General features: G+C 32.8%; 1 protein-coding gene across 5 annotated transcripts in view; it reads right to left on the reverse strand.

The window, feature by feature from the left end:
• The window catches only part of LOC100880043 (ADAM metallopeptidase with thrombospondin type 1 motif A), a 199,145-nt gene that overhangs the window by 155,164 nt on the left and 17,634 nt on the right, over positions 1 to 26,347 (reverse strand). The window lies entirely within an intron of this gene.

The following is a 26,347-nucleotide window of genomic DNA, read 5'->3' on the forward strand; positions in this document are numbered from 1 at the left end:
GAAAAGATTAAATAAAAACAGTTTTACCAAACAAGTTTATAAAACGATTTTATAAAAGAATTTTACAAAAATGTTGGACAAAAATATTATACCAAAAGATCTTTTTTAATATTAGGTAAATGCTATAATAAATAAATATGGCAAGTGAACATAATTTAGTAAAAGTTACAATAAAATTACAAGAAAATTTTCTTACAGTAAGAATGATAGACTTTCTAAAGTCACCCTATATATTTTCCATGAATGTGCAACGATTTAGCAACAATTTTGCATATTATCTAATTCGTTTCGAAGAGATTTGTATAAAAATTGACAAGAGCAAAGGGGACCGCTTTATCGGCGAGATCTTTCAAACGAACGAATTGATCGAGCGACTGGTGAACGATCGATTGTCGTTAATGAACGCTATAATTTACGATAGCGAGGGGCGCTGATTTATCGCCTGGTTCGGTCAGTCTGTCCTCGTCACTAATAATCGCGAATCAAGTTTGTATATCAAGTAATTGCGGCTAATACTCGAATCCATCTAATTAAACTGATGCTGAATTATTGCGTGCACTCGGGATAATAAGGATATTGATAGAGGAAAAAATTAATGTTGCTGTTGAATGATAGACGTAGATCGCATAAATCAAAATGCAATACGTAATGCGAGACAGAGTTTTCATATTTAAAAATATGTTGGAGTCTTTCACAAGAGGGTATATTAGGGTAATAGGGTAATAGGGTGTTTTAATAGAAAATTATATAAAAATAGTGTGTATTGTTTGACGATGAGATAAAGATGGAGTCAATTAGACTTTAAATATAGGTAACTAAATTTAAATAAAAGTAGAAGTATGAGTTTCCAAATGTTTCCAAAATATGAATTGATAAATGCCCAATTCCAGGATTTCTAATTCCCTAGTTTCTCAAATTTTCAAATTCCAATTTCTAAATTATAAATTCCCTAGATTCCCAAATTTCCAAATCGCAATTTCTAAATTTCCAATTCCTTAGATTCCCAAATTTCCAAATCACAATTCCTAAATTTTCAATTCCCTAGACTCTCAAATTTCCAAATCCCCAATTCCTAAATTTCTAATTCACTACATTCCCAAATTTCCAAATCCCAATTCCTAAATTTCAAATTCCCTAGATTTCCAAATTTCTAAATCCCAAATTCCTAAGCTCCTAATTCCCTAGCTTCCGAAATTTCTAAATCCCAATTCCTAAATTTCAAATTCCCTAGCTTCCCAAATATCCAAATCCCAATTTCTAAATTTCAAATTCCCTAGATTCCAAAATTTCCAAGTCCCAATTCCTAAATTTCCAATTCCCTACATTCCCAAATTTCCAAATCCGAATTCCTAAATTTCAAATTCCCTAGATTTCTAAATCCCAAATTCCTAAACTCCTAATTCCCTAGATTCACAAATATCCAAATCCCAATTTCTAAATTTCTAAATCCCAAATTCCTAAACTCCTAATTCCCTAGATTTCCAAATTTCCAAATCCCAATTCCTAAACTCCTAATTCCCTAGATTCCTAAATTTCCAAATCCCAATTCTTAAACTCCTAATTCCCTAGATTCCCAAATTTCCAAATCCCAATTCCTAAACTCCTAATTCCCTAGATTCCCAAATTTCCAAATCCCCAATTCCTAAATTTCCAATTCCCTAGATTCCCAAGTTTCCAAATCCAAATTCTTAAATTTCAAATTTCCTATATTCCCAAATTTTCAAATCTTAATTCCTAAATTTCAAATTCCCCAGATTCCCAAAAAAGTAAAAGTATGAGTTAATAAATTTACTCTTATGCATTAATATAATATATATTTAATCATTAAGTAATTAATATTTCTTCTCTCAAGTTTTACTCTTCTACAATTATTAAAATTAACCTATAAATTATTCACGTAATATGTTACAGCATTAAAGTTAATTTTCTCTTTATTATTATATCTTTGTTATTTATAGTATCTTGCATACTTCAATATATAACTATAATAAATAACATTCATACTACAATAACTTGCACTTGATCAACTTTTATACTGTAATATCTTACGTAAGTAATTTATAGGTTAGGATTTCATTTCATAACCCACATTTCGAACAATATTTTATTATCCACATCATAGTCACATAAATACAGTAAAAACACGGATATATTTTTACTATTAACCTTGCCAACTAAATTAAAAGATGATTTATTATATTAATCCTATATTCACTTACCCTTTCAAAACCCTCAACGTCAAAATATCTTTCGCAACCGATTTCTAAGAAATTTTCAAGTATTAACTAAACAGAAAGATGACATAAAAGAAAGAAATTTTCATATAGTTTTCTAATCCTCGAAGGATTATAATTAAAGAGGGCTCGTTAAGAGACAGATATCATTTTCTTTGTCCACCCTTGATCCGACAGTGACGAATGATGTTCAGAACGACGATGCTCTACTTTAATGTATCTGAAACACAGAGACGTGGTTGTGTCGTCTCTTTACCTTCAACGCGTATCGCTTGACTGCTTTCAGTCCGACAGGATAAACTTCGAAATAATTGTTTTGACATACTTAGCCGGAGAAATGACAAACCGAACGGTGATACGGTGCAGATAACGAACAGGGATCGACAGCAATTTCCACGCATTGAACATCTTGTATCGGTACTCTGAAATGTATGTACACTTCTCGTTTCTTATTGTACGATTATCGTCATTTCTGTCCCAGTTATTTCTTTACTTGCGTCAAAAATTAGGCATTTTGTATGTGTCTTAAATAATTGTTTTACGATTCTGATGATTTTTGAAAAAATTCGTTTATTTATTACATGTGATAATAAGAAAATAATTTTCTTTTCTTAGGTGCAAATTTTTTATTTTTTTTTTTAATATTGCTAGAGAATTTATTTTTAGTTTATTATACGTAATTATTATTTTTTAATGTATTGTTATATTTATTCATTTTTAGTATATTATATATTTATTTATTTTTTGTGTCATGGCATTTATTTATTTATAGAATTTATTTTTACTTTATCATACGTAATTATTATATTTTAATGTATTGTTATATTTATTCATTTTTAGTATATTATATATTTATTCATTTTTAATGTCATAACATTTATTTATTTTTAATAGATGATGTGTTCTTTCATTTTTTATGTATTATGATATTTCTTCATTTTTAGTGTATTATATACTTTTTAATTTTTAACATGTTGTAACGTTTATTTTGAATATATTCATTGATTTTTGTTGTATCACAATACTGAACAATTTTTAATATATTAAATATTCCAACATTATTAATGTATTTATTTATTTTCAATATATTATGAATTTCAATTTTTTAAATTATTAATTTGATACATTTGTAAATCAATAATTTGCTGCAATTATTAATGTAATTACGACAGTTGTAATCTCAGAAAATTTCAAACAAAGTTGTACAAAAACCTTTTACTACTTTTTACTTAAAATGAAAATGAGTACACCTAATAGTATAAATAAAACACCAAACATGAAAATACAAAAGAAGGTAATACTCCAGCTCGTATAGTTTTCCATTTGATAGCAATAAAATTGTCAACTATCATATCAAGCAACACATTAAAATTTCAATTAATATTGAACTAATCGATCAGCGACTATCTCCCTGCGAATAAGCAGTGAAACGAATGATGTTCGATTATAACAAAACGCAGAAGAATCACGTAAACAGTAAAATTTTTCAAAACGTCTAAAAGTATGATAATTTCTTTTTATTTGTAAGTGGGATCTTACAGGAAGGTTTTTAATTATTTATGCATTTTTAATTAACGAAATAAAGCATCAAGAGGAAGATAATACAGAACGTATTAAGTTGAAAAAATTGAGAAAAAAACAAGATTTGATAAAGAGTTATGTAAGAATTTATTTAACAATCTCGAACGATGATAACTGCATCGAGAATCGGCGCCAGTAACTCGTCATTCACAGATTTACATTATGGGAGCAGAAAAAAGTTATTATCAGTGCGAATAGTGTAATGTTAAAAATTAACAAGATACTATTTCATCATAATTTCTTTGAATTTATTTTTACTAAATTATCTGTTGCTATGATACTGTAAATTTAATTTTGTAAGCAAAAAACTATTATTGTAAGTAAATCTAGTTTTGAGAAATAATTACTGAATATTTTAAGAGATAATGAGAATTAAGAATTAAAAAATTACATTACATTAATAATTAAAAAATAGAATTGACATTATTTCAGTAAATACAGATTTAACAAAAAATAATTTTTCGTTTAAAAAATAAAATTTACAAACAGTAACAATAATTTCCCCAATTTTCAAATTTTATTAATAATACCAAAAATATTGCTCGTCAAACGAAATATTGAAGAAATAAAATAATGACAATTTCTTGAATTTTTATATTTTATTCTTGACCCATGTTGCAACCAAGAATTGTCAAAAACAATATAAAAACTCCGATATCAAAGGTGTTAACAATGTCATCGAACCGGTGCATTAATACGCTATCATTCTTATTATTAACAGCACGAAAACAACAATTTTCACGAACAAAATCGAACAAACCAAGAAATCAAACAGTTCGAACGGTCATGATGTTTCAAAGTACCTATCTCGTTTGACCATGATTCAAGAAAGCTACTTCAAGATACTGAAGCATATCTTTTTTTTTGGTAAATTTGGCAGCTTCTTTCCTTGTAACATTATCTCGTTCGAGAAGGAGGCTTCACAGTCAGTGGCCTGAAATTAGCGATTCATTTGTTGGGTTAATCACGCTTGATAAGTCAGGCCAGCTATTCTCGTTCGTTGATTAGCTGCGGCGTTTAAGAATTTCGATCAAAATACGGTCGCAATAAACATTCAATCTGAACCAATATTCTGTGTTCCATGTTCAGCTAGGATATTATACATATATTTCAAGTTTCATAACAACTGATCATCATGTTTCAATTTTTCTAAAAATCAGAATATTTCAATTTTGATGAAAATCAGAATATTTCAATTTCTATAAAAATCAGAATATTTCAATTTTTATGAAAATCGGTTTAGTTTAAATGTAGACTTATTTGATGAACATTAAAATATTTTAGAAAATCTATTTTTATCTCAATTTTAGTTAAAATTTGGCCATCACAAAATTTGTATTAATTTTAAATAAATTTGATGAAAATTTAAATATACTTATTTGATGAACATTAAAATATTTTAGAAAATTTATTTTTATTTCAATTTTAGTTAAAATTTGGCCATCACGAAATTGTTATTAATTTTAAATAAATTTGATGAAAATTGTATAATCTTGAATTAAGAAACATTAAACTCAGTATGGATGATAAAACGCTCTTCTTAAGTCTCAACAAATCACCTCTAAGCTAAATAAATTATTATTAAAAAAGCAGAATAAATCAGCAAAATCTTTTAAAAATAAATAAGTGAAATAATAAAAATCACATATTCTACAAGATGACAAGTTAATAATAATATTTCTTCATTTCCTCTTGGATCACAGTTTCATACCAGAACCCTAACCTCAACCATGTTCGGAACATAACCTGTACTGATGAAATTCCGCTTCATCAGATACTCTAATAACAGTATAATATTAATCTCATATTTTTCGCGTTAATTAGAAGACACCCAGATGAATGAACGAGTAAAAGCTTTCTCGAGTGTCGATCGTGTACTGCCTCGGGGTCTAACACCTTCGAGATCCGCCTTACGTAAAGGTAAAATCGACTTGATGTAATTCATTCGGACACGCTAACTTATAAATTATAATTACACTCGGCTGTTATTGCGATATCTAAAAACGATACGCTCAGGATTATGTAATTATACACGTGTGTGTGCGCGTACGTGAAAGTATATGTGGCATGTGTTCGATTTTACAAACACGAGTTTGATTTAGCCAGGCGCGTGTTACCTGACTTTATTCGCGTGTACATTCGAGGTGAATGTAGGAAATGCAAAACGACGATGAAATATTGACAAACGCTCGCGCGTGTCGACTACGTGTGTACAAACAAATTAAAAGCGAAATGAGAAAACGAGTTTCATTCATCCAACGGGAACGATATAGATCCTTTTAACACCGGGGAGTTAAACAAGTTAAGGTAATGATTAACGTGTCCTATTTTTTACTTTGCGATTGAATGGCGGGATACTGGAATTTTGGATTTGGTGGAAAGTTGACATTTTTAGTTTCGAATTTTTGGAATAATCAAATTTTTGGATTTAACACTTTTGGAAATGCTGGGTTCGATTTCAAATTTTTAGACTTTTGGATTTTTAAGTGCTTGGATTTTTCAGTTTTTGAATACTTAGGGTTCCAAATTTATTAATTTAGAAATTTTCGAATTCCATAATTCCTCAATTTCTAAATTTCTAAATTTCTAATTTTCTGGATTCACAAGTTTCCAAATCCCAATTCCTGAACTTCTAATTCCCTAAATTCCTAAATTTCCCAATCCCAGTTCCTAAATTTCAAATTCTCTAGATTCCCAAATTTCCAAATCCCTAATTCCCTAGATTCACAAATTTCCAAATCCCTGATTCCTAAATTCCCAATTCCCTAGATGCCCAAATGTCTAAACTCCAAATTCCCTAGATTCACAAATTTCCAAATTCCAAATTCCCTAGATTCCCAAATTTCCGAATCCCTAATTCCCCAAATTTCCAAATTTCCAAGTTCGCAATTCCTAAATTTCAAATTCCCTAGATTCACAAATTTCCAAATTCCAATTCCAAAATTGTCAATTCCCTAGACTCCCAAATTTCCAAATTCCCAATTTCTTCAATTTTTCAATTCTCACTGTTCCAAACACCCAAATACTCAATTTCCCTAATTTCCAAATTTGAAATTCCCCAACTTCACAAATTTCTAGATTCATAAAATTCCAAATTTCTCAGATCCCTAAATTCTCAAATTTCCATATTGTCAATCTTTCAAATTCAAAAATTCCCCAATTCTTAAATCCCCAACAGTCCACATTTCTAATTCCCTAGATTCTAATATTTCCATATTCCCATCTTTTTAAACTTCCAAATCCCCAGCATCCCAAATTTTTCTGTTCCACAATTTCTCAAATTTCTAAATTTACAAAATGCTAAATTTCCCATATTCTTAAATTCTAAAATTGTAACGTTCCCAAACTTCCGAACTCTAAAACTCCAAAATCCCTAAATTCTCAACTTCCCAAATTCTCAAATTCTTCATACACCCCAATTCTCAAATTTCTAAAACTCCAGCATCGACAACTCTAAAAATTCCTAAATTTGAATTTTTAGGAATTTGGTAAAGTTGCTAATGAATGGTAAAATTGATAAATATAGAAATAATTGTAACGACGATGCATCGTCCCTTTCGCCGCCATTTTCCCTATAAGTCAACCCACCGCTCGTCACATAACCTCCACATCTCCATAGGCGCCGTTTCTACAACCTCACAAGTTGCAGTATAAATTGCATAATTATAAAAATAAACAACTTCACGTTCGGTACATTAAAAAAGACGGATCAATTAAATATTATAGGAGCTAAACGACAGGGATGATCAAAGATGATAAGTACTCTGCGTGGTTACATCTCATCTTCTTCAATTGCTCAAATAAAATGATTACTTGAGGCAATAAAGCATTAAGAATGTTACATGGAGAAAGTACAAACACCATCTCGTTGAATAAACGAGAAAACAATTAACCATCGAAGACGCTAAGTATGATTGCTTATTAACGTAAACACGATTGATGGTACCAGTAATCAGCGCGGTTTTGCAAAAGTTCAGTCAAGTTATCTGTCATTTTCTCGTGCCTAGTAACTATCGCCGTTGCGTGTCGAAATATCTTAGGAATTGAGTATTTTAAAACTGAGAGTTTACGTATCTTCGATCCGATCTTTATGCTCGATCATTGCCGTAACGAAAGGGTTAAAGACCCAAGAAAATGCGAGCGTTAGTCATTCTATGCTTCTTCAGGCATTTCAAGGAATAACGCACTTGTATTCTGTTTTGAATGGTTCTGGTGACAAGTCACTTTGGATAGTAATAAAATTGAAGAAAAGAGTTTGTGTTTTGTTTTATCATATAATACTTTGAACACATTTGAAATTTTGCTATAAAATCATTTTGATCAATTATGTCATTATTTTGACTATTTCTTATTATTTTAACAATTTCTAACAATACTGCAAAGATAAACAAATTTTTTGTGAGACGCACAGGATATCACTGATTGCAGTGAACTTAAAGCATAAGACGCACAAGGTGTGTCACCGATTGCAGTGAACTCAAAGCATAAGACGCACAAGGTGTGTCACCGATTGCAGTAAACTCAAAGCATAAGACGCACAAGGTGTGTCACCGATTGCAGTGAATTTAAAGCATAAGACGCACAAGGTGTGTCACCGATTGTAGTGAACTTAAAGCATAAGACGCACACGATGCGTCGTCAGTTTCATTACGCAGGTGTCATAAGACTCATTCACTGTGTCAATTATTCCATACAAACTGGTAGAAGACATGCGTTGTGTTAGTTGTTTTATATAACTTCATTAAGACGCATACGATGCGTCAATTATATTACATACACAAGACGCACAAGGTGTGTCAAGGTGCATCTTTACATAGTGAATATAAATACATACAATTCATTGTTAGTCTTGAATCAGTGACATAGCACATAATGAGTCAATTCTATTATATGAATAATATTGTACACATTTGGTGCGTCACGTAACATACGAGCTACATAAGACGCACATAGTGCGTCAATTACCTTATATTCTTATCATAAACATATGTAATGTATCCTTTGTATTGAATCAGTAATATAAGACGCATAAGCTGTGTCAATTTTATTTGACGATTAATAGAAGACGCACGAGGTACGTCATTTACAGTACACGACTGACATAAGACGCACACGTTGCGTCAGTTGATTTATCCCATTAAAATAAACGCAAGTATTGCATTGCTCGTAGTGAATGAGTAATATAAGACGCATAAGCTGTGTCAATTTTATTTGACGATTAACAGAAGACGCATCAGGTGCGTCACTTACTGTACTCGAGTAACATAAGACGCACACATTTCGTCAATTGTTTTGTCCCATTACAATAAACGCGAGTACTACATTGTTCGTAATGAATAAATAATATAAGACGCATAATCTGTGTCAATTTTATTTGGCGAATAACAGAAGACGCACGAGGTGCGTCATTTACAATACACGAGTGACATAAGACGCAAACGTTGCGTCAATTGTTTTGTCCAGTTAAAATAAACGCAAGTATTGCATTGTTCGTAATAAATGAATAATATAAGTCGCATAATTTGCGTCAATTTTATTAAATGATTAACAGAAGACGTTGCATCAGTTGTCTCATATGCAATAATATAAGACGCATACGGTGCGTCAGTCGCTTTATACGAACGAAATGAGACGCACGCGCTGCGTCGTTCAACCACATTCAACACAGCAATATAGTTAATACGAAGCGGCAAAATAGCATGCATGCAATTTCACCGCGGTCGCACGTGCGTGCATGTCATTCCCTCCTCGGTTGGAACGCATAAAGAGATCCTATTAATAGGTCGCATGCTCAATTGACAGAGCTCCCGTGTAATTTATACTCTGCACCGTGACAGTTATTAGGAACCGGCCCTGTACAATAAGGAAGCTGATCGAACAATAATGTCCTGCTGAATATTCGAAAGTTTCGAAACGATCCTTTTTCGTCGGACGCAGCTTCTGGTCGCTATTCTGACGCAACAGTTTCCTTCCAGTGATTTAGTCAAACAATCTTTCTGCATTCCTCGTCTTGTATCTTTGATTCGGAATTAATGGAAGCTATTAATTGTTCCATTGACTGCTATTAGCAACGGAAGTAGATAGTATAATCGGTAGATTGATAGTAGAATGTGTGTGTTCTTTGTGTGGAGATGTCTGTGGATGTTCGTGTTGTGCAGATGCTTAGATACTTAGGTTCATAGATCTGGTGATTACTATCTTACGTTCTCAAGTATTTTATCAAATTTTTATATGGTTGGATACCTTTGTCTCAAGGTACTTGGATTTCCAAATATGTGTGCTCCATATTGTTACATTCATAAATTTTTATGTTTACAAGTCCCTATAGTTCCAAATCTCTACATCCCTAAGTTTGTCCACATATGTCCAATATGTCCTATATATCCTATATGTTCAAATCCTTGTGCACTCAGATTCCTATATTTCCAATTCTTTACATACTCAAATCTCTACACATCCAAAATACCTACATTTCCAAGTTTCTGTATGTCCAAATCCATATGCCACCAAATTTCTATGTTTTCTGACCCCTGCATGTTCAAATCTCTATATGACCAAACTCCTACATTTCCATATCCCTCAGCCCCAATTCCTACATCTCCAAATCTCTATAAGTCTAAATCCCTGTGTTCTGATATTCGTATATCCCCAAATTCCTATACTGCCAAATCCCTACATCCTCAACTCTCTACATGTTCACATTCTTCAAATCCCTACATCCTCAATTCTCCACATGTCCACATTCCTCAAATCCCTACATCCTCAGCTCTTCACATGTCCACATTCCTCAAATCCCTATTTTCAAATTTCCACATCCCCAAATCTATGTATTCCAAAATCCTTACATCCCTAAAGATAGACCATGATTACTGAAATTGTCCATTTTGAAATAATACAAGTAATGAATGACATAATAACAATTTCTGGAACCAAAGTCTCCTAATTCAGCTGGAGTGTGACGTTATCCGGAACTGAAATTCGCCTTCGTGCCTTCACGTAAAGTTTACACACGGTTTCCACATAACGTCGAGTTTTGTGCCTCGTACGTGACGAAAATCCAGCATGTTTGTTAACTGCGTTGCAGGTGGCAACTGAGTTTCGAATATTACACTCAGCGAGAAACTATTATTAGCGCATATAAAACGATCGTTAAAATGCTCGCATCGAATTGCACTTGGAGAACTACATTCTGTAACACGTTCGAAATGTTGCACTATGCGGTCGAAATATAACAACAGAGAAATAAGTACAAATCAAGACTCGTGTAACATTTCGTGTAGCCACAGGAGTGCATAAATTAATTTTCTACGGTTAATGAATGCCTTCTATGCAAAGGATTAAGTCGTTAAAGACACCTGGAAATAACGATATTCGCTCGAAGGGATTTCGTACCACAATGGATTCCGTACCTCATTCCATCGAGATACAGATAGCACCGTGGTCGAACGAAACTTTCGATGAATATAATCGATAACGATTGATAAATGATTCGTGCCGATGCATGTATCGTTCTGACAGCCGATATGCATAATATATCGTAGATCATGAACCGCGTGCGTGTACCATGTGTGGTCTATATTTCGAATGCCTAACTTTGCGAATTCAGTTCACTTTAGCTCCAACCATTTTGTTTTACCAATTTTTAATATATTGTGTAATCATATTCAACAAGATTTTAGTTCACTTTAGCTCACTGACAACCATTTTGTTTTACCAATTTTTAATATATTGTGTAATCATATTCAACAAAATTTTAGTTCACTTTAGCTCACTGTCCAACCATTTTGTTTTACCAATTTTTAATATATTGTGTAATCATATTCAACAAGATTTTAGTCCACTTTAGCTCACTGACAACCATTTTGTTTTACCATTTTTTAATATATTGTGTAATCATACTCAACAAGATTTTAGTTCACGTTAGCTCACTGTCCAACCATTTTGTTTTACCAATTTTTAATATATTGTGTAATCATATTCAGCAAGATTTAACACCACTTGTATTGTGGTATGAAATTAATAAACACTTACATTATATAGAAGTACTTTAAAATTAAATAAATGACATACTTGAATAAATACATAAAACTGTATTCATAGTCAACATTCTCTGCAAGTAAAATACAAATTTTGTAATCTAAAATACGAGTTGGACATTTTGTACCACCAGCCATTTTGTTTTACGCCATTTTGAATTTTTAATACAGCTCTGTATAACCATATTCAATAGACTTTGACACTAACTCTATTGACATATGATGAAATTAACAAACAGCTAAATTGTATTCATGTATTTTAAAATTTAATAAATGACGTACTTCAATAAATACCTTAAATTACACTCATAGTCAATATCGACTACGAGTAAAATACAAATTTTGCAATCTAGAATACTAGTTGAATATTTATGTGGATACATTTGACTCGTTTGACACGGTCGAAACTTCCAATGGCTACCGCTGTCACTTTGTGATACCATGAAATTGCATTAGCCTTATGTTTCGAAATAGATCACGTCCATCAGTCATTACTCGACGTTTAGGCATTTCATGAAGTTGTAATAGATTTTACGTATATAAAAATTTGTGCAACATTCTTTCACAAACGTACTACGCTAATAAGAGTTAATACCAGTTTCTCAGTGTTCAGTGTCTCGAGCAGCACAAACTAAACAGTGCGAAAAGAAAGAAATAAAGAACAGCAAAGAGCTATCAGAAAGTTGCAACAGTGAATCTTGTGCAGCGGTCAGATAATGAGAGCAGTTGCGAAAGAAGGTTGGACGCGTCCGAAGAGAATTTCGCGTTAGATATGACGGTCAACGAAGAGGGAAATACAACGGGGGTCAAGTATAATTGGTGTGCCAGTGACACCGTGTGACAGGCGATTGCGACACGTCGCGAATCGTCCGCGAAGAAACGCGTTAATTTTGAAATCGCAATCCACGGCGCCGATTAGAAACGAAGCGAAAAGGTCAACGATGCGTTGTTCTTTCTTGTCTTCGGTGCTTTCTTTCTTTTTAGCAAGGATGCTTCCTATGGAATGCCCGTTTGCGTGAGCGTGCTGCATGTACGCGTTACAATCGTGTTCGTATGGTCGTTAATATCGTCGGGGACACGAGTCGCTGTTCGAACAACTCGGCTTTTGATCGCGTGCATAATTTTCACGTGCTGGCTGCTGATATATATTCACTAGCCAAAGAATTTATCTTGGTTTTTTGTTTAAATAACGATAAAGAATTTATGTTATAAAGCGAATGTGTATGTGTTATATCGAGAGGTGTACTTGTATATCTAGATCTCTTATCAATTTTTATTTTTATAGATTATTATATTACTAGATATTTATAGTTTCTGTATTCATTGATTCACAAATCCCAAGATTCCTGCATTCATTGATATTTAAATCCGTAGACTTCCAAATTCATCGATTCCTAAATCTTTAGATTCCTGTATTCAGCGATTCCGGAATCCTTAGATTCCCAAATTTATCAATTCTTAAATCCCTAGATTCCTGTATTCGTCAATACAAAAATCCCTAGATTTTCAAATTCGTCGATTCCTAAACCCTTAGATTCCTGCATTCATCGATACAAAAATCCCTAGATTTCCAGATTCATCCATTCATAAATCCCTAGATTCTCAAATTCATCGATTCCTAAATCCCTAGATCCTAAATTCGTCGATTCATAAATCCCTAGATTTCTGTATTCGTCGATACAAAAATCCCTAGATTTCCAAATTCGTCGATTCCAAAATCCTTATATTGCTGCATTCAGTTATACAAAAATCCCTAAATTTCCAGATTCATCCATTCATGAATTCCTAGATTCCCAGATTCATCGATTCCTATATCCCTAAATCCCTAAATCCCTAAATCCCAAATTTGTCGATTCCTAAGTCCCTAAATTCCTTCATTCATCGATACAAAAATCCTTAGATTTCCGAATTGATCGATGCCTAAATTGCTAGATTCCTGGGTTCATCGGTTATTAAATTCCTAGATTTCGATAATTATAGATTTCTAAATTTCTAGTTCTCTACATCCTCCATTTCAGGAGCTCTATATCTCTATAACACTGTTTTCAAATTGTTATATTCTAAAATCCCTATATTTTCAAATTCAAATATTCCCAAATCCCAATACTCCCAAATCCCAATATTCTCAAATCCCAATATTCCCAAATCCCAATACTCCCAAATCCCAATATTCTCAAATCCCAATATTCTCAAATCCCAATATTCCCAAATCCCAATATTCCCAAATCCCAATACTCCCAAATCCCAATATTCCCAAATCCCAATATTCTCAAATCCCAATATTCCCAAATCCCAATATTCCCAAATCCCAATACTCCCAAATCCCAATATTCTCAAATTCCAACTTTCTCAAATCCTATCTATTCCAAACCCCAATATTCTCAAATCCCAATACTCCCAAATCCCAATACTCCCAAATCCCAATATTCTCAAATCCCAATATTCCCAAATCCCAATATTCCCAAATCCCAATATTCTCAAATCCCAACATTCCCAAATCCCAATATTCCCAAATCCCAATACTCCCAAATCCCAATATTCTCAAATTCCAACTTTCTCAAATCCTATCTATTCCAAACCCCAATACTCTCAAATCCCAATACTCCCAAATCCCAATACTCCCAAATCCCAATATTCTCAAATCCCAATATTCCCAAATCCCAATACTCCCAAGTCCCAATATTCTCAAATCCCAATATTCTCAAATCCCAATATTCCCAAATCCCAATACTCCCAAATCCCAATATTCTCAAATCCCAATATTCTCAAATCCCAATATTCCCAAATCCCAATATTCCCAAATCCCAATACTCCCAAATCCCAATATTCTCAAATTCCAACTTTCTCAAATCCTATCTATTCCAAACCCCAATACTCTCAAATCCGAATACTCCCAAATCTCAATACTCCCAAATCCCAATACTCCCAAATCCCAATACTCCCAAATCCCAATACTCCCAAATCCCAATACTCCCAAATCCCAGTACTCCCAAATCCCAATACTCCCAAATCCCAATATTCTCAAATTCCAACCTTCTCAAATCCTATCTATTCCCAAATTCCAATGCTCTCAAATCCCAATACTCCCAAATCCCAATACTCCCAAATCCCAATACTCCCAAATCCCAATACTCCCAAATCCCAATACTCCCAAATCCCAATACTCCCAAATCCCAATACTCCCAAATCCCAATACTCCCAAATCCCAATACTCCCAAATCCCAATACTCCCAAATCCCAATACTCCCAAATCCCAATACTCCCAAATCCCAATACTCCCAAATCCCAATATCTCCAAATCCCCAACAAATATCCCCACATCCCGCTACCTCTATTCCCCTACCTACTGCTGACTCAAACATTCCACCAAATAAAAAGACCCTCTCTAACTTCCCTTCATTCGAAAATGGCCGATCTCATCGATCTTAATTGCATCTAACGGCGCCATAGATAGGTCAAATCATGAAATTCTAATTGAATTCGAGATCGCATTGTTTCGTCCGGTACGGAGTAAGTCACGATTATCTCGGGGCTTGCCACATCATCGGTAAACACGAGTTCGCAATCAACCAGATAATTATTCGCGACCACTTTGGTAGTTCCATTGGTTGAATTGCATTCGTCGGGTGTTTGATTGTAGTCCTGCAATTAAACGTCGCGACTTGACCAGCCGGTGGACCTTGATTGTCATAGTGTACATTGACTCACGCGAAATGACTGTCTCTCCTTATCCGGAATTAATAAGTAATTGTTCAGTTCACTCTTGTTGAGTGCCTCCGCGAATGTTCGTTCGCTTCGAAAACACTCACGATACCGATAATTCAATGTTATTGTACTACGCCACTTTTAATAGCGTTTAAAGTCCATTTTTATACGAATCAAAACAGAATGAGGTACGTAGTACAAATTCTGAGAGTTATTTTTGAGGTTAGGTTGTGCGTTGTTCAGTTTTGAGGTTAATGAATCACTTTGTATTTAAAATAATTGAGTTTTTAGTAAAAAATAATTTGCTTTTCAGTTATATTGTATTGTAATTATTGAAAAATTGTTAAATTATTCTTTTGAGGTTTCAAAATTGTTAAGATTTTTCATAATATTTGTAGTATTTTTGGTAACATTTTAACGTTGATCTAATATATAGGATATAAGTTACTTTTGATAATATAATAATGTAATTCATGAGTCTCTGAAAGTATTTTTGAGCTATGAATTTTATAAATTTTTAAGTGCTCAAATATTATTTCATGTTCGTGATAGGGGTCAAAACTGTCGATGTACGTTTTTGAAGGAAAATGGAGACGCTTGAAAATGGAAGAACGAGAAGAAGCACGAACGAAGTTGTGTTTTATAGGACACGTGACATTCGTAACTGCTGCCATTTGCAGAAATACGAACCATCGCGATGTATACGCACTTTTCGTGCCATTTGCGCTCAATGAGATCGTCAACGACGAACGATATCTCAAGTAACCGTCTTATTTTTCCCATGAAATTTTGTAATCCCACACGAGGGAAAACGAAATATCACCTTCGGACTACAGTTTCATCGATTATGATCGAAATCGCGGAACTATCTTCTCCGGTTACGAACTTTTTTATGAGTTCAACGTTTTAAATCGTTGTTTAATTCGAATGAGACACTCGATTTTTTTTCGTCAAATTTCTGAAACGACTGTAATACGCGAATTCGAAAAATGATACCACGTTTTGCAATTTTTATTACGCATGTTTACGCATGTTTGCAGGTGTAATGTTACAGCGACGATTTACATTGATTGCGAAACATTACAAAATGCTTTTGCTTTTAGTACAATAAAACAGCGACTTGAAGGAAAAAATTACGAAGACTGTATTTTTAACGTAATTGAACTTTTATAAACTTACATTAAGTTATTCTAATATTATCACACATAATAATTAAATTTCTATAATATTCAAGAGTTCTAACTTTAAATATCTTAATATTTTACGTGTTGAAATGTTGAAGCGTACGCAGGAACGAGAGACGCCATTATACTGCGTCTTGGCGCGAAATTTGAACGATAATCACAGTTTCACTCAAAGTACAGAACTATTATATAGTAAATATTAAAACAAAATGAAAAATACAACAATATAATACAAACAAAATGAAAAATATAATAAATGTTACAGTTAACTGCAATAAAATATTATGATAAATTATTCCGTTTATTTTTAGACAAAGAATGATTCAACTCGACTTTCCGAAAGTGACTTTCTAAATTCGTACAAGTCCACGCATATATCTATCTTATTTCAATAAATCGCTTCTAGAAGATTCACCTTCAGTTGGAATCGAACAGGTAGCTGGAACCTGAATTATCAGACAAATCCTGAATTAATTCGTTAATCGATTAGAGTCGGAGAAGGCGGACTAATCCCAGATTTCGTTATTATGCTGTAGCTAAGCTGATTTCGGTGTTTCGTAATCGATGTTTCATTTCAATTTCCCTCAACCATCTCATTTGCATTGATCATCGATCCTGCGATTCGAGAATATGTCGATAAGAGAATGCTATATTTTCGGAACCACTCGAAATGCAAACGTTAAAGATAAATCTCCTTTTTATAAACTTTTCATTAATATTTATTTACTTTTGAAAACTTGTGTTTGTTAAATTATTTTCATACGAACAAGTATAAGTATAAGTAACTTTTCATTAATATTTATTTATTATTGAAAACTTGTGTTTGTTAAATTATTTTCGTACGAATGAGAATGTTATAATATTATTTATAAAATAATTCGATAAATATGACTTTGATAAATTAATATTGAGAAAATATTCTTGTTATTATTTAAAAATGTTAAGAATACAAAATTTGTACATTCTGTGCTACTTACAGCAATAATTCAATTAAAAATATAAATCACAAGTAATCTATTTAATAATCACGTGTTATGTGATTAAGATCGTACATTTATGGTTCTAGGTAATTTATCACAAAGATTAAATGTGTAAGACATGGAAAGTGAAGATTGATGCATAGAACTCCACATTCTTGGTTAAAGAGTATAATCATGTAGCTCAAATGATAGAACTAATGATTATAGAAACCTAAAGCGAGATAGCTATGCAGAATCTTGACTATTAACTATAATGATCCATCTAAAATTATAGATCTTACTAGCTATGAGGACATACTTAAAATTAGATATTTCCAACTAGCAAGCATGGTTCCACCTAAAACTATTAAAACACCATTAGCAACGAGGACCACCTCAAGCTCTAGATCCTGGGATACTAATTTTAACAATTTCCTTAGAACGATTATTATAACTCATCTAGGATTACAGACTCCTAGTTATAACTAGTTTTATACTGAAAGTTTCATCTTCACATATTTTATTTTAGTAGTTATATCACGTATTTCATAAGTTATTTTAATTGTTTTTAAATTGTATACGACATTTGAGTTATTTTCTGAACATGTAGGAATTTAAGGGTAAATGTACTTATTTTTTAATTTTTAAGTCTAAATTTCACTTTTCGTTTGATATATAAATTTATTTATGGAAATTAGTACTTCGTCTTTTAGATACAAAGTATAAATTATTCAAGGTAATTGTTAATACAAATTTCTGTATGAATTTTTCAAGATTAGTGTAAGTGCAAATTTAAGTATGAATTTTTTAAGATTAATGTAAGTACGAATTTCAGTATGAATTTTTCAAGATTAATGTAAGTGCAAATTTAAGTACAAATTTTATAAAATTAATGTAAGTAAAAATTGTAGAGTTAAATTTCACAAAATTAATGTAAGTAAAAATTGTAGAGTTAAATTTTACAAAATTAATGTAAGTAAACATTGTTGAGTTAAATTTTACAAAACTAATGTAAGCAAAAATTGTAGAGTTAAATTTTACAAAACTAACGTAAGTAAAAATTGTAGAGTTAAATTTTACAAAATTAATGTAAGTAAAAATTGTAGTGTTAAATTTCACAAAATTAATGTAAGTGCAAATTCAAGTATAAATTTTTTAAAATTAATGTAAGTACATATTTAGTCAATAATTTTAAATAAACTTGAAGTATAAATTGAAACACTATTTTTCAAATAAACTTAATTATAATCAATAAATGTAAATTTAACTGTCTCTCTATATTTTAGTTAATAAATAAAAAATGTTCAAGAAGAATTCTCAACCTAACAATCAACATCAACAACAAAATTTCCTCAATTAACTTACAAATACAATAAATGTATAAATAAATTCATCAACTTTTATTGGATCAACTGAATCCATTGACCAAGTAATAAGACCAATTAACAAAATATATTAGCTTCACTTACACAGTTAATTAAAATTGCAAAATTTCAGCTGTGAACGACAATGGTCAATGCTTTCTAGCCTAAGAAGATTAGTTTCTCGTTATCTTTTATCAATTCTAACTAGAAACATACATAAACTGCATGTGACTTGTGTGAACCCTTATGTAATTGTAGAACAGACACTATTAACCTTTTGTTGATAAGAACGAATTAAATTGACCTATACTGCGCTTTCTATGCTTCACATTAAATTAACCCCGGCATTATACAATGCTAGATTACTTTCGACCCCTGGATGCTTCGGCTACGGAGATGAAGAGTAATGAACGTACCAAATGTTTCGAACAGATATCTTAAGACAAAACAGATTAGTTAATGAAAAGAATTAGTGATTCTAGGTTGAGATTTTTTTAGATTTAATTTTGGATGCAAATTTACATTTTTATAAATTTAATCGAGATTTAGATTTTTATAGATTTAATTGAGATTTAGATTTTTATAGATTTAATCAAGATTTAGATTATTATTGATTTAATCGAGACGTAGATTTTTATAAATTTAATCGAGATTTAGATTTTTATAGATTTAATTGAGATTTAGACTTTTATAGATTTAACTGAGTTTTAGACTTTTATAGATTTAACTGAGTTTTAGATTATTATAAATTTAATTGAAATTTAGATTATTATAGATTTAATTAAGATTTAAATTATTATTGATTTAATCGAGACGTAGATTTTTATAAATTTAATCGAGATTTAGATTTTTATGAATTTAACAATGATTTAGATTATTAATGATTTAATTGAGATTTAGGTTATAAATTTAATCAAAATTTAGATTATTATTGATTTAATCGAGATTTGAATTTAGATTTTCACAGATTTAATTTAGAACTGGATTCAGATTTTTATATTTGAAAAATTAACAATTTGGTCATTTGAAAATTTTTAAATATGTTGATTGCAAAATTTCTATGTTTAAAAAATTAAAATTTATAAATTTTTGTTTGAAGAATGAAAATTTGACAATTTCCATATCTTTAAATATGTAAATTTGTAAATCAATTATGAAGATTTGAAAATTTCTACAATGTACAAATATATAAACTTGAAAATTTCCAAAGTTACAAATATATCAATTTGAAATTTCCTAAAACTTTACATACGTCAAATTGAAAATTTCTAAATCTCTAAATATATCAATTTGAAAATTCCTAAATATCTAAATATGTCGATTTGAAAATTCCTAAACCTCTAGATATGTCAATTTGAAAATTCCTAAATATCTAAATATGTCAATTCGAAAATTCCTAAATCTCTAGATATGTCAATTTGAAAATTCAAAATCTCTAAATATGTCAATTTGAAAATTCCTAAATCTCTACATACGTCAATTTAAAAATTCCTAAATCTCTAAATATGTCAGCTTGAAAATTCCTACATCATAAAAATAGAAAATTTGCAACTTTCCATGCATAAAAAATTGAAAATTCGAAGATGTTCTAAAAATATCCAAACTAGAGAAACTAACTAGAGAAAATTAAACAGTAAAAAACTATAATTGAAGTAAAGCAGAAACCTCCAAAATAGAAATGTACCGTTCCCATTGAATATCAATCTCCCCGAACAATAGTTAGAATCTGCAGTACACGTTATTTTTACGTAACAGTACAAGCACGTGCTTTCTCGAAATAAATTTGTGAGACGAATATGCAAATATAGTAGTCGTCGAGTCAACGCTCGACTTTGAGATCGTGCCGGAAAGATATCACTCGAGAGTCCCGCTATCTATAGTCATTAAAGTCTTATCTGACGAATTAAAAACGATACGTAAGGAGTATCGTAACGAAACGTGGACTCGGGAAAATTAAGATCAAACGTTCGTCAATAAATCAATCTTCCTTCTCCTTTCATTATTAATCGACTGTATTTAATGTAACCTGAAAAAGATCTCTGTATTTTAACTGCGGTCGTCAGGTAAAAAGGTGTAACACGCGTACGTTTTAAGTATTCAAACAATCATGCTCTTATCTTGTCGGGTTATCATTACGTTTGTAACTTCTATACTGTGACGTCAAGACAAACATGACCCGACTACGGTGTCGAATTTACCTGAGCTCTGATATTTTGCTTCCTTACCTGCTAGACAGTCATTATTACCAGAAAAATGAGTGATGAGCTCGATATTCGTTTAGCAAGCTAATATAAAAATATGTGGCATCATAGCACAAGTTCAATAATATAATTTAAGAATTAGTGGAGGAATTATTAAAAAAAAATTTCTGTTGCATTAATTATTAGTGCAAAATTATGAGATCAAAAATAAAATTGATACTATTTAAATTAAACTTCTATAATTATTACAATATAATAAAAAATTTGTAAGAATATAAATATTGAGAAAATACATTTAATTTTTAAATTTGTGTCTTTAACTTGATAATTCCCACATTAACGAATTCCCATATTTTCGAATTCCCGCATTCCCAAATTCCCACATTCCCAACTTTCCAAATTATCGAATTCTCGAATTCCCGAATTCCCACATTCCCAAACTCCCACATTCCCCAATACCCACATTCCCCAATTCCCATATTTCCGAATTCCCACATTCTCGAATTCCCACACTCCCAAATCCTTAAATTCCCAAATCACTACGCTCCCAAATCCCTAAATTCCCAAACTCTCATATTCCCGAATTCCCACATTCCCAAATTCCCACATTCTCCAATTCCTACATTCCCGAATTCCCATATTTCCGAATACCCACATTCCCCAATTCCCATATTTCCGAATTCCCACATTTCCGAATTCCTACATTCCCAAATTCCCACATTCTCGAATTCCCACACTCCCAAATCCTTAAATTCCCAAATCACTACGCTCCCAAATCCCTAAATTCCCAAATTCTCATATTCCCGAATTCCCACATTCCCACATTCTCCAATTCCTACATTCTCGAATTCCCATATTTCCGAATTCCCACATTCCCGAATACCCACACTCCCAAATCCTTAAATTCCAAAATCACTACATTCCCAAATTCTCACATTCCCAAATTCCCACGTTCCCAAGTCCCTAAACTCCGATATCACTACATTCCCAAATTCCCACATTCTGAAATCCCTAAATTCCCAAATCCTCAAATCCTCAAAATCCAAAATCCCCAAATCCCAAATTCTCAAGCACCCAAATCCTCAAACTCCAAATCCCCAAATTCCCAAATTCTTACATCCCAAATTCCCAAATTTCCCCCTCCAATTCTCCAAATTCTCTAACTCCCCCATCTCAAACTTCTCAAATCTCAAATCACTCACTTGCACCTTACAAAATTCCCAAACTTACCAACCTTACAAAATTCCCAAATGCACCAACAATAATCGATCCAAGATAAAGATCCCAAAACCAACCAATCAATTTTGTGTTCCCGGAAATTGAACCGTATTAACATAATACTAATTTCTGAAGCTAATATAAATATTTTAGAGTAAGTACAGTTTCTAATTCCAGTATTTCTACTTTCAGATGCAAAGTAACTCCTCAAGTGCAATCAAACAATCTCAAATTGCAAATATATGTCTCATTAAGTGTTCACAGAGGAATTCAATGTGTCAATGATCCAGCGAAATGTGTCATCCAGTCAGGCGATTTCTGTTTGTTTAATCGACGTTTCAAATGCATACTCGAGTTATTGACAAGCGAATGGTACACGGAGAATAATGAGGATTTGCGAGGGAAATCTACGTAACTTTCACAATCTTACAACTTGACGACCTCGTTCGCATGACTAGAACCTCTGCTTCACTCTTTTTTTCTCCCTCTTTTTATTGATACAAAGTGCACGTGTCTTTGTTTAAATGAATAACTGAAGGTAGCGATTATCGACTAACGCCTGCATAGAAAATTCTCACTGCATTTCTTGTTTTATGCAGAAGTTGAACGATATAATTTCAGGTCAAATATGTAGGAGACAATTTGCACTATAATTTTGATCACGGAAGCAAAATAGAGAATCGGGACAAGGAATCAGGTGCTGGTACAATTAGCGCCCGTTAGCAAACCAAATTATACCTGACGACAAAACTTAAAAATACCTTGTCTTAAAAATGCCTTTAGTCCTCGTCATCTTGCAATAAGAAACAAGGACAGCAATTTCTTTGACACAAGATCTCAAAACGAAGGAGCAATATTTTCCCGTGCTTTCTTTTCCAAAATCTTCGTACAATTACGCAGGTCGACACAGAGCCTCTTGCAATTTACCTCTCGAAATGTTATAAAAATATATTTTCATTTTTATCAAGTTTCAAGAGCCGAATCACAAAATCGGGCTCTGTGTCGGTCCGCACAATTGTACGAAGAATATTTTGCGAAAGAAAGTGTAAGAAAATATTGCTACTTCGCTTCGAAATCTTGGATCGGCGAAATTGTTGCTGTCCTCGTCTCTCCTGTGCGAAGCAACGCGTGAGAGACATGGATCGCTGCAGTTTCTCGATTTCGACGCACGAGACCCCCAAAGTCAATTTGCATTTGGTCCGACATTTTATCAGAGTCTGGTAAAATGTTTAGTAGTTACTAGATTCAAAGGTTTAGTTAGACCTTTAAATATCGGTGATCAGAAGTCGTTTAAGTTGAACAACTTCTTTGACTGATTTATTATTTGTTTCTTCTTTCTCGGACAACCAATACGTTTCCGTATTACCTTTTCCCTGTGTAGAATAAGTAGAAGATGAACCAAATGAGTGGTTATAATTTTCATTAGATTGTTTATTCTACAAACCTTCACCTAAATTAATTCATGAGATTGAACGTGATAGCGGTCTTGAGGTAGTAGTGCTTTAGCGTTTGCTGAAATGTTTATTCTTTCCAGCTATATTATAAAAAATATTAATAAATTTTATTGAACGCAAGAAAGGTTTCAGAAAAATTTTAAAATATTTGTGGTTATAGGATATTTTGCAACATATGATTCTAGTGAAAGATGAAGTAAATATATTAAACTTGTCAAATCAAATGTTACGAAAGTTTGTGTATTAATTATAGAATTGAATGTTACAAGTGCAAATGTGATTTTGAGCGTATTAAGTAAATACATTTTAAAATTAATTTGTAAAATGAAATGTTAAAAAATTTTTTTTGTAGAGCAAGAATAAAAGAATATTTTTAGTTGGTCCATCGTTAGATGCTTAAGGATCAACCCATGGGGGGTTACTTGATGAAGCTACGAAGCCACTGATTCGCGGAAAAAGATGCGCTGAGATAACGGGCCATCGCGAAACTAATAAACCGCGGGAAATTAGTAGCGGCGTGTTTCTTCCTTGGAAGAAAGGTGTAGGCTAACCTTATGGTGTGCCGCTATCTCAGAATCCGTGGGAATAATTATGCGTCTATGTGCACCGATAAAGACGTCGTTGGATAGTGTACGTTTATTATGAGAGTGCTGGGTAAACTTTGATTATGCTTCTTTAGTACCCGTGTTGTTAAACTCGATGAGTGTTGCGATAAGTTTAGGATGACCATTTATTTTCTTGAGGAATTTAGTGCGGACTGGTCGTAAAATTACTACAAATCGAAATTTTACAATTTGTAAATTCATAAGTTTTTGGATTCTTTAAATTTTTGGAATAGTGAATTCAGAAATGTAGATGTTTTCTGAAGACTCAAATTTCTAAATAAAAACAAATCCTTGAATCTGTAAATTGTATATACAAATCTCTACTTCTACAAATTTTTATGTACAGGTTATTCAATTTTTAAATTTCTATATACACAAATTCCTACATTCCTGAATTCCCACATTCTCGAATTCCCACATTCCCGAATTCCCACAACCCCGAATTCCGACATTCCCAAATTCCCACATTTCCGAATTCCCACATTCCCGAATTCCCACATTACCGAATTCCCACGCTTCCGAATTCCCACATTTCCGAATTCCCACATTTCCGAATTCCCACATTCCCGAATTCCCACATTACCCAATTCCCATATTCCCGAATTCCCAAATTACCGAAATCGAAAATTACCGAATTCCGACATTACCGAATTCCCACATTCCCGAATTCCCACATTACCGAATTCCCACATTCCCGAATTCCCACATTCCCGAATTCCCACATTCCCGAATTCCCAAATTACCGAATTCCCAAATTACCGAATTCCCACATTACCGAATTCCCACATTACCGAATTCCCACATTCTCAAATTCCCAAATTACCGAATTCCCACATCTTCGAATCTCTTCATTCCCAAATCCCTAAATTCCCAAATTCTCACATTCCCAAATTCCCACATTCCCAAATCACTACATTCCCAAATTCCCACATTCTGAAATCCCTAAATGCCCAAATCCCTAAATGTCCAAATCCTCAAAACCCAAAATCCCCAAATCCCAAATTCCCAAATCCCAAATTTCCCCTGCCAATTCCCTAACTCCTCCAAATCAAACCTCCCAAATTTCGAATCACTCACTTGCACCTTACAAAATTCCTGAATTCACCAACCTTACAAAATTCCCAAATGCACCAACAATAATCGATCCAAGATAAAGATCCCAAAACCAACCAATCAATTTTCCATTCCCTTCCTTTTGTGTTCCCGGAGATTGAACCGTGTGCACGATGGGTATCACGATTTCAACGGTAATTTTTCAATTCTCCGCGGAATGCTGAGCACGATTCGCCGAAGCATCATCAGGTGCAGAACGTAGAAGGAGGCTCGCGAGGCGGTACGGGTATATATGTACGTATGTACTTAGAACGTAGGTACAGGTTAGGTAGGAATATGAGTATGGTCGGCTGTGAATAAAGGTTCATGCTCGCGAGCGTTCGATATGTGTCGGTGTGGGTGTTCGATGTAGGTGTGGGTGCTTTGGAGCAGCGGCCTTACAAGGACGTCTGGACGTTCTAGCTTTCCCTGAGAGCTGTTGCACACCTTGACTGAGAGACTAAACGCGTTAACGGATCTTTCACAACTTCTTCTTGTTCCTGTCTGACGATACTCGAATTACTTCTCGGATCATTGGAACGTTTACGTTTTGAATCTTTCATCTTTGCGCGACGTTGAAGGTTCCTGGTCGATGTGGGAACAAACTCGTATATTTTTGAAGTCTGAGGATTTTTGGGATTTTGAGGTTTGCAGACTTTGGTATTTTGATTTTGGGAAATTTGGGAGGTTGGGTGGCTGGAAATGTGGAGGACA

Source organism: Megachile rotundata, chromosome 14 (genome assembly GCF_050947335.1).
Source record: "Megachile rotundata isolate GNS110a chromosome 14, iyMegRotu1, whole genome shotgun sequence".
In the NCBI taxonomy this organism is placed as follows: Eukaryota; Metazoa; Arthropoda; class Insecta; order Hymenoptera; family Megachilidae; genus Megachile; species Megachile rotundata.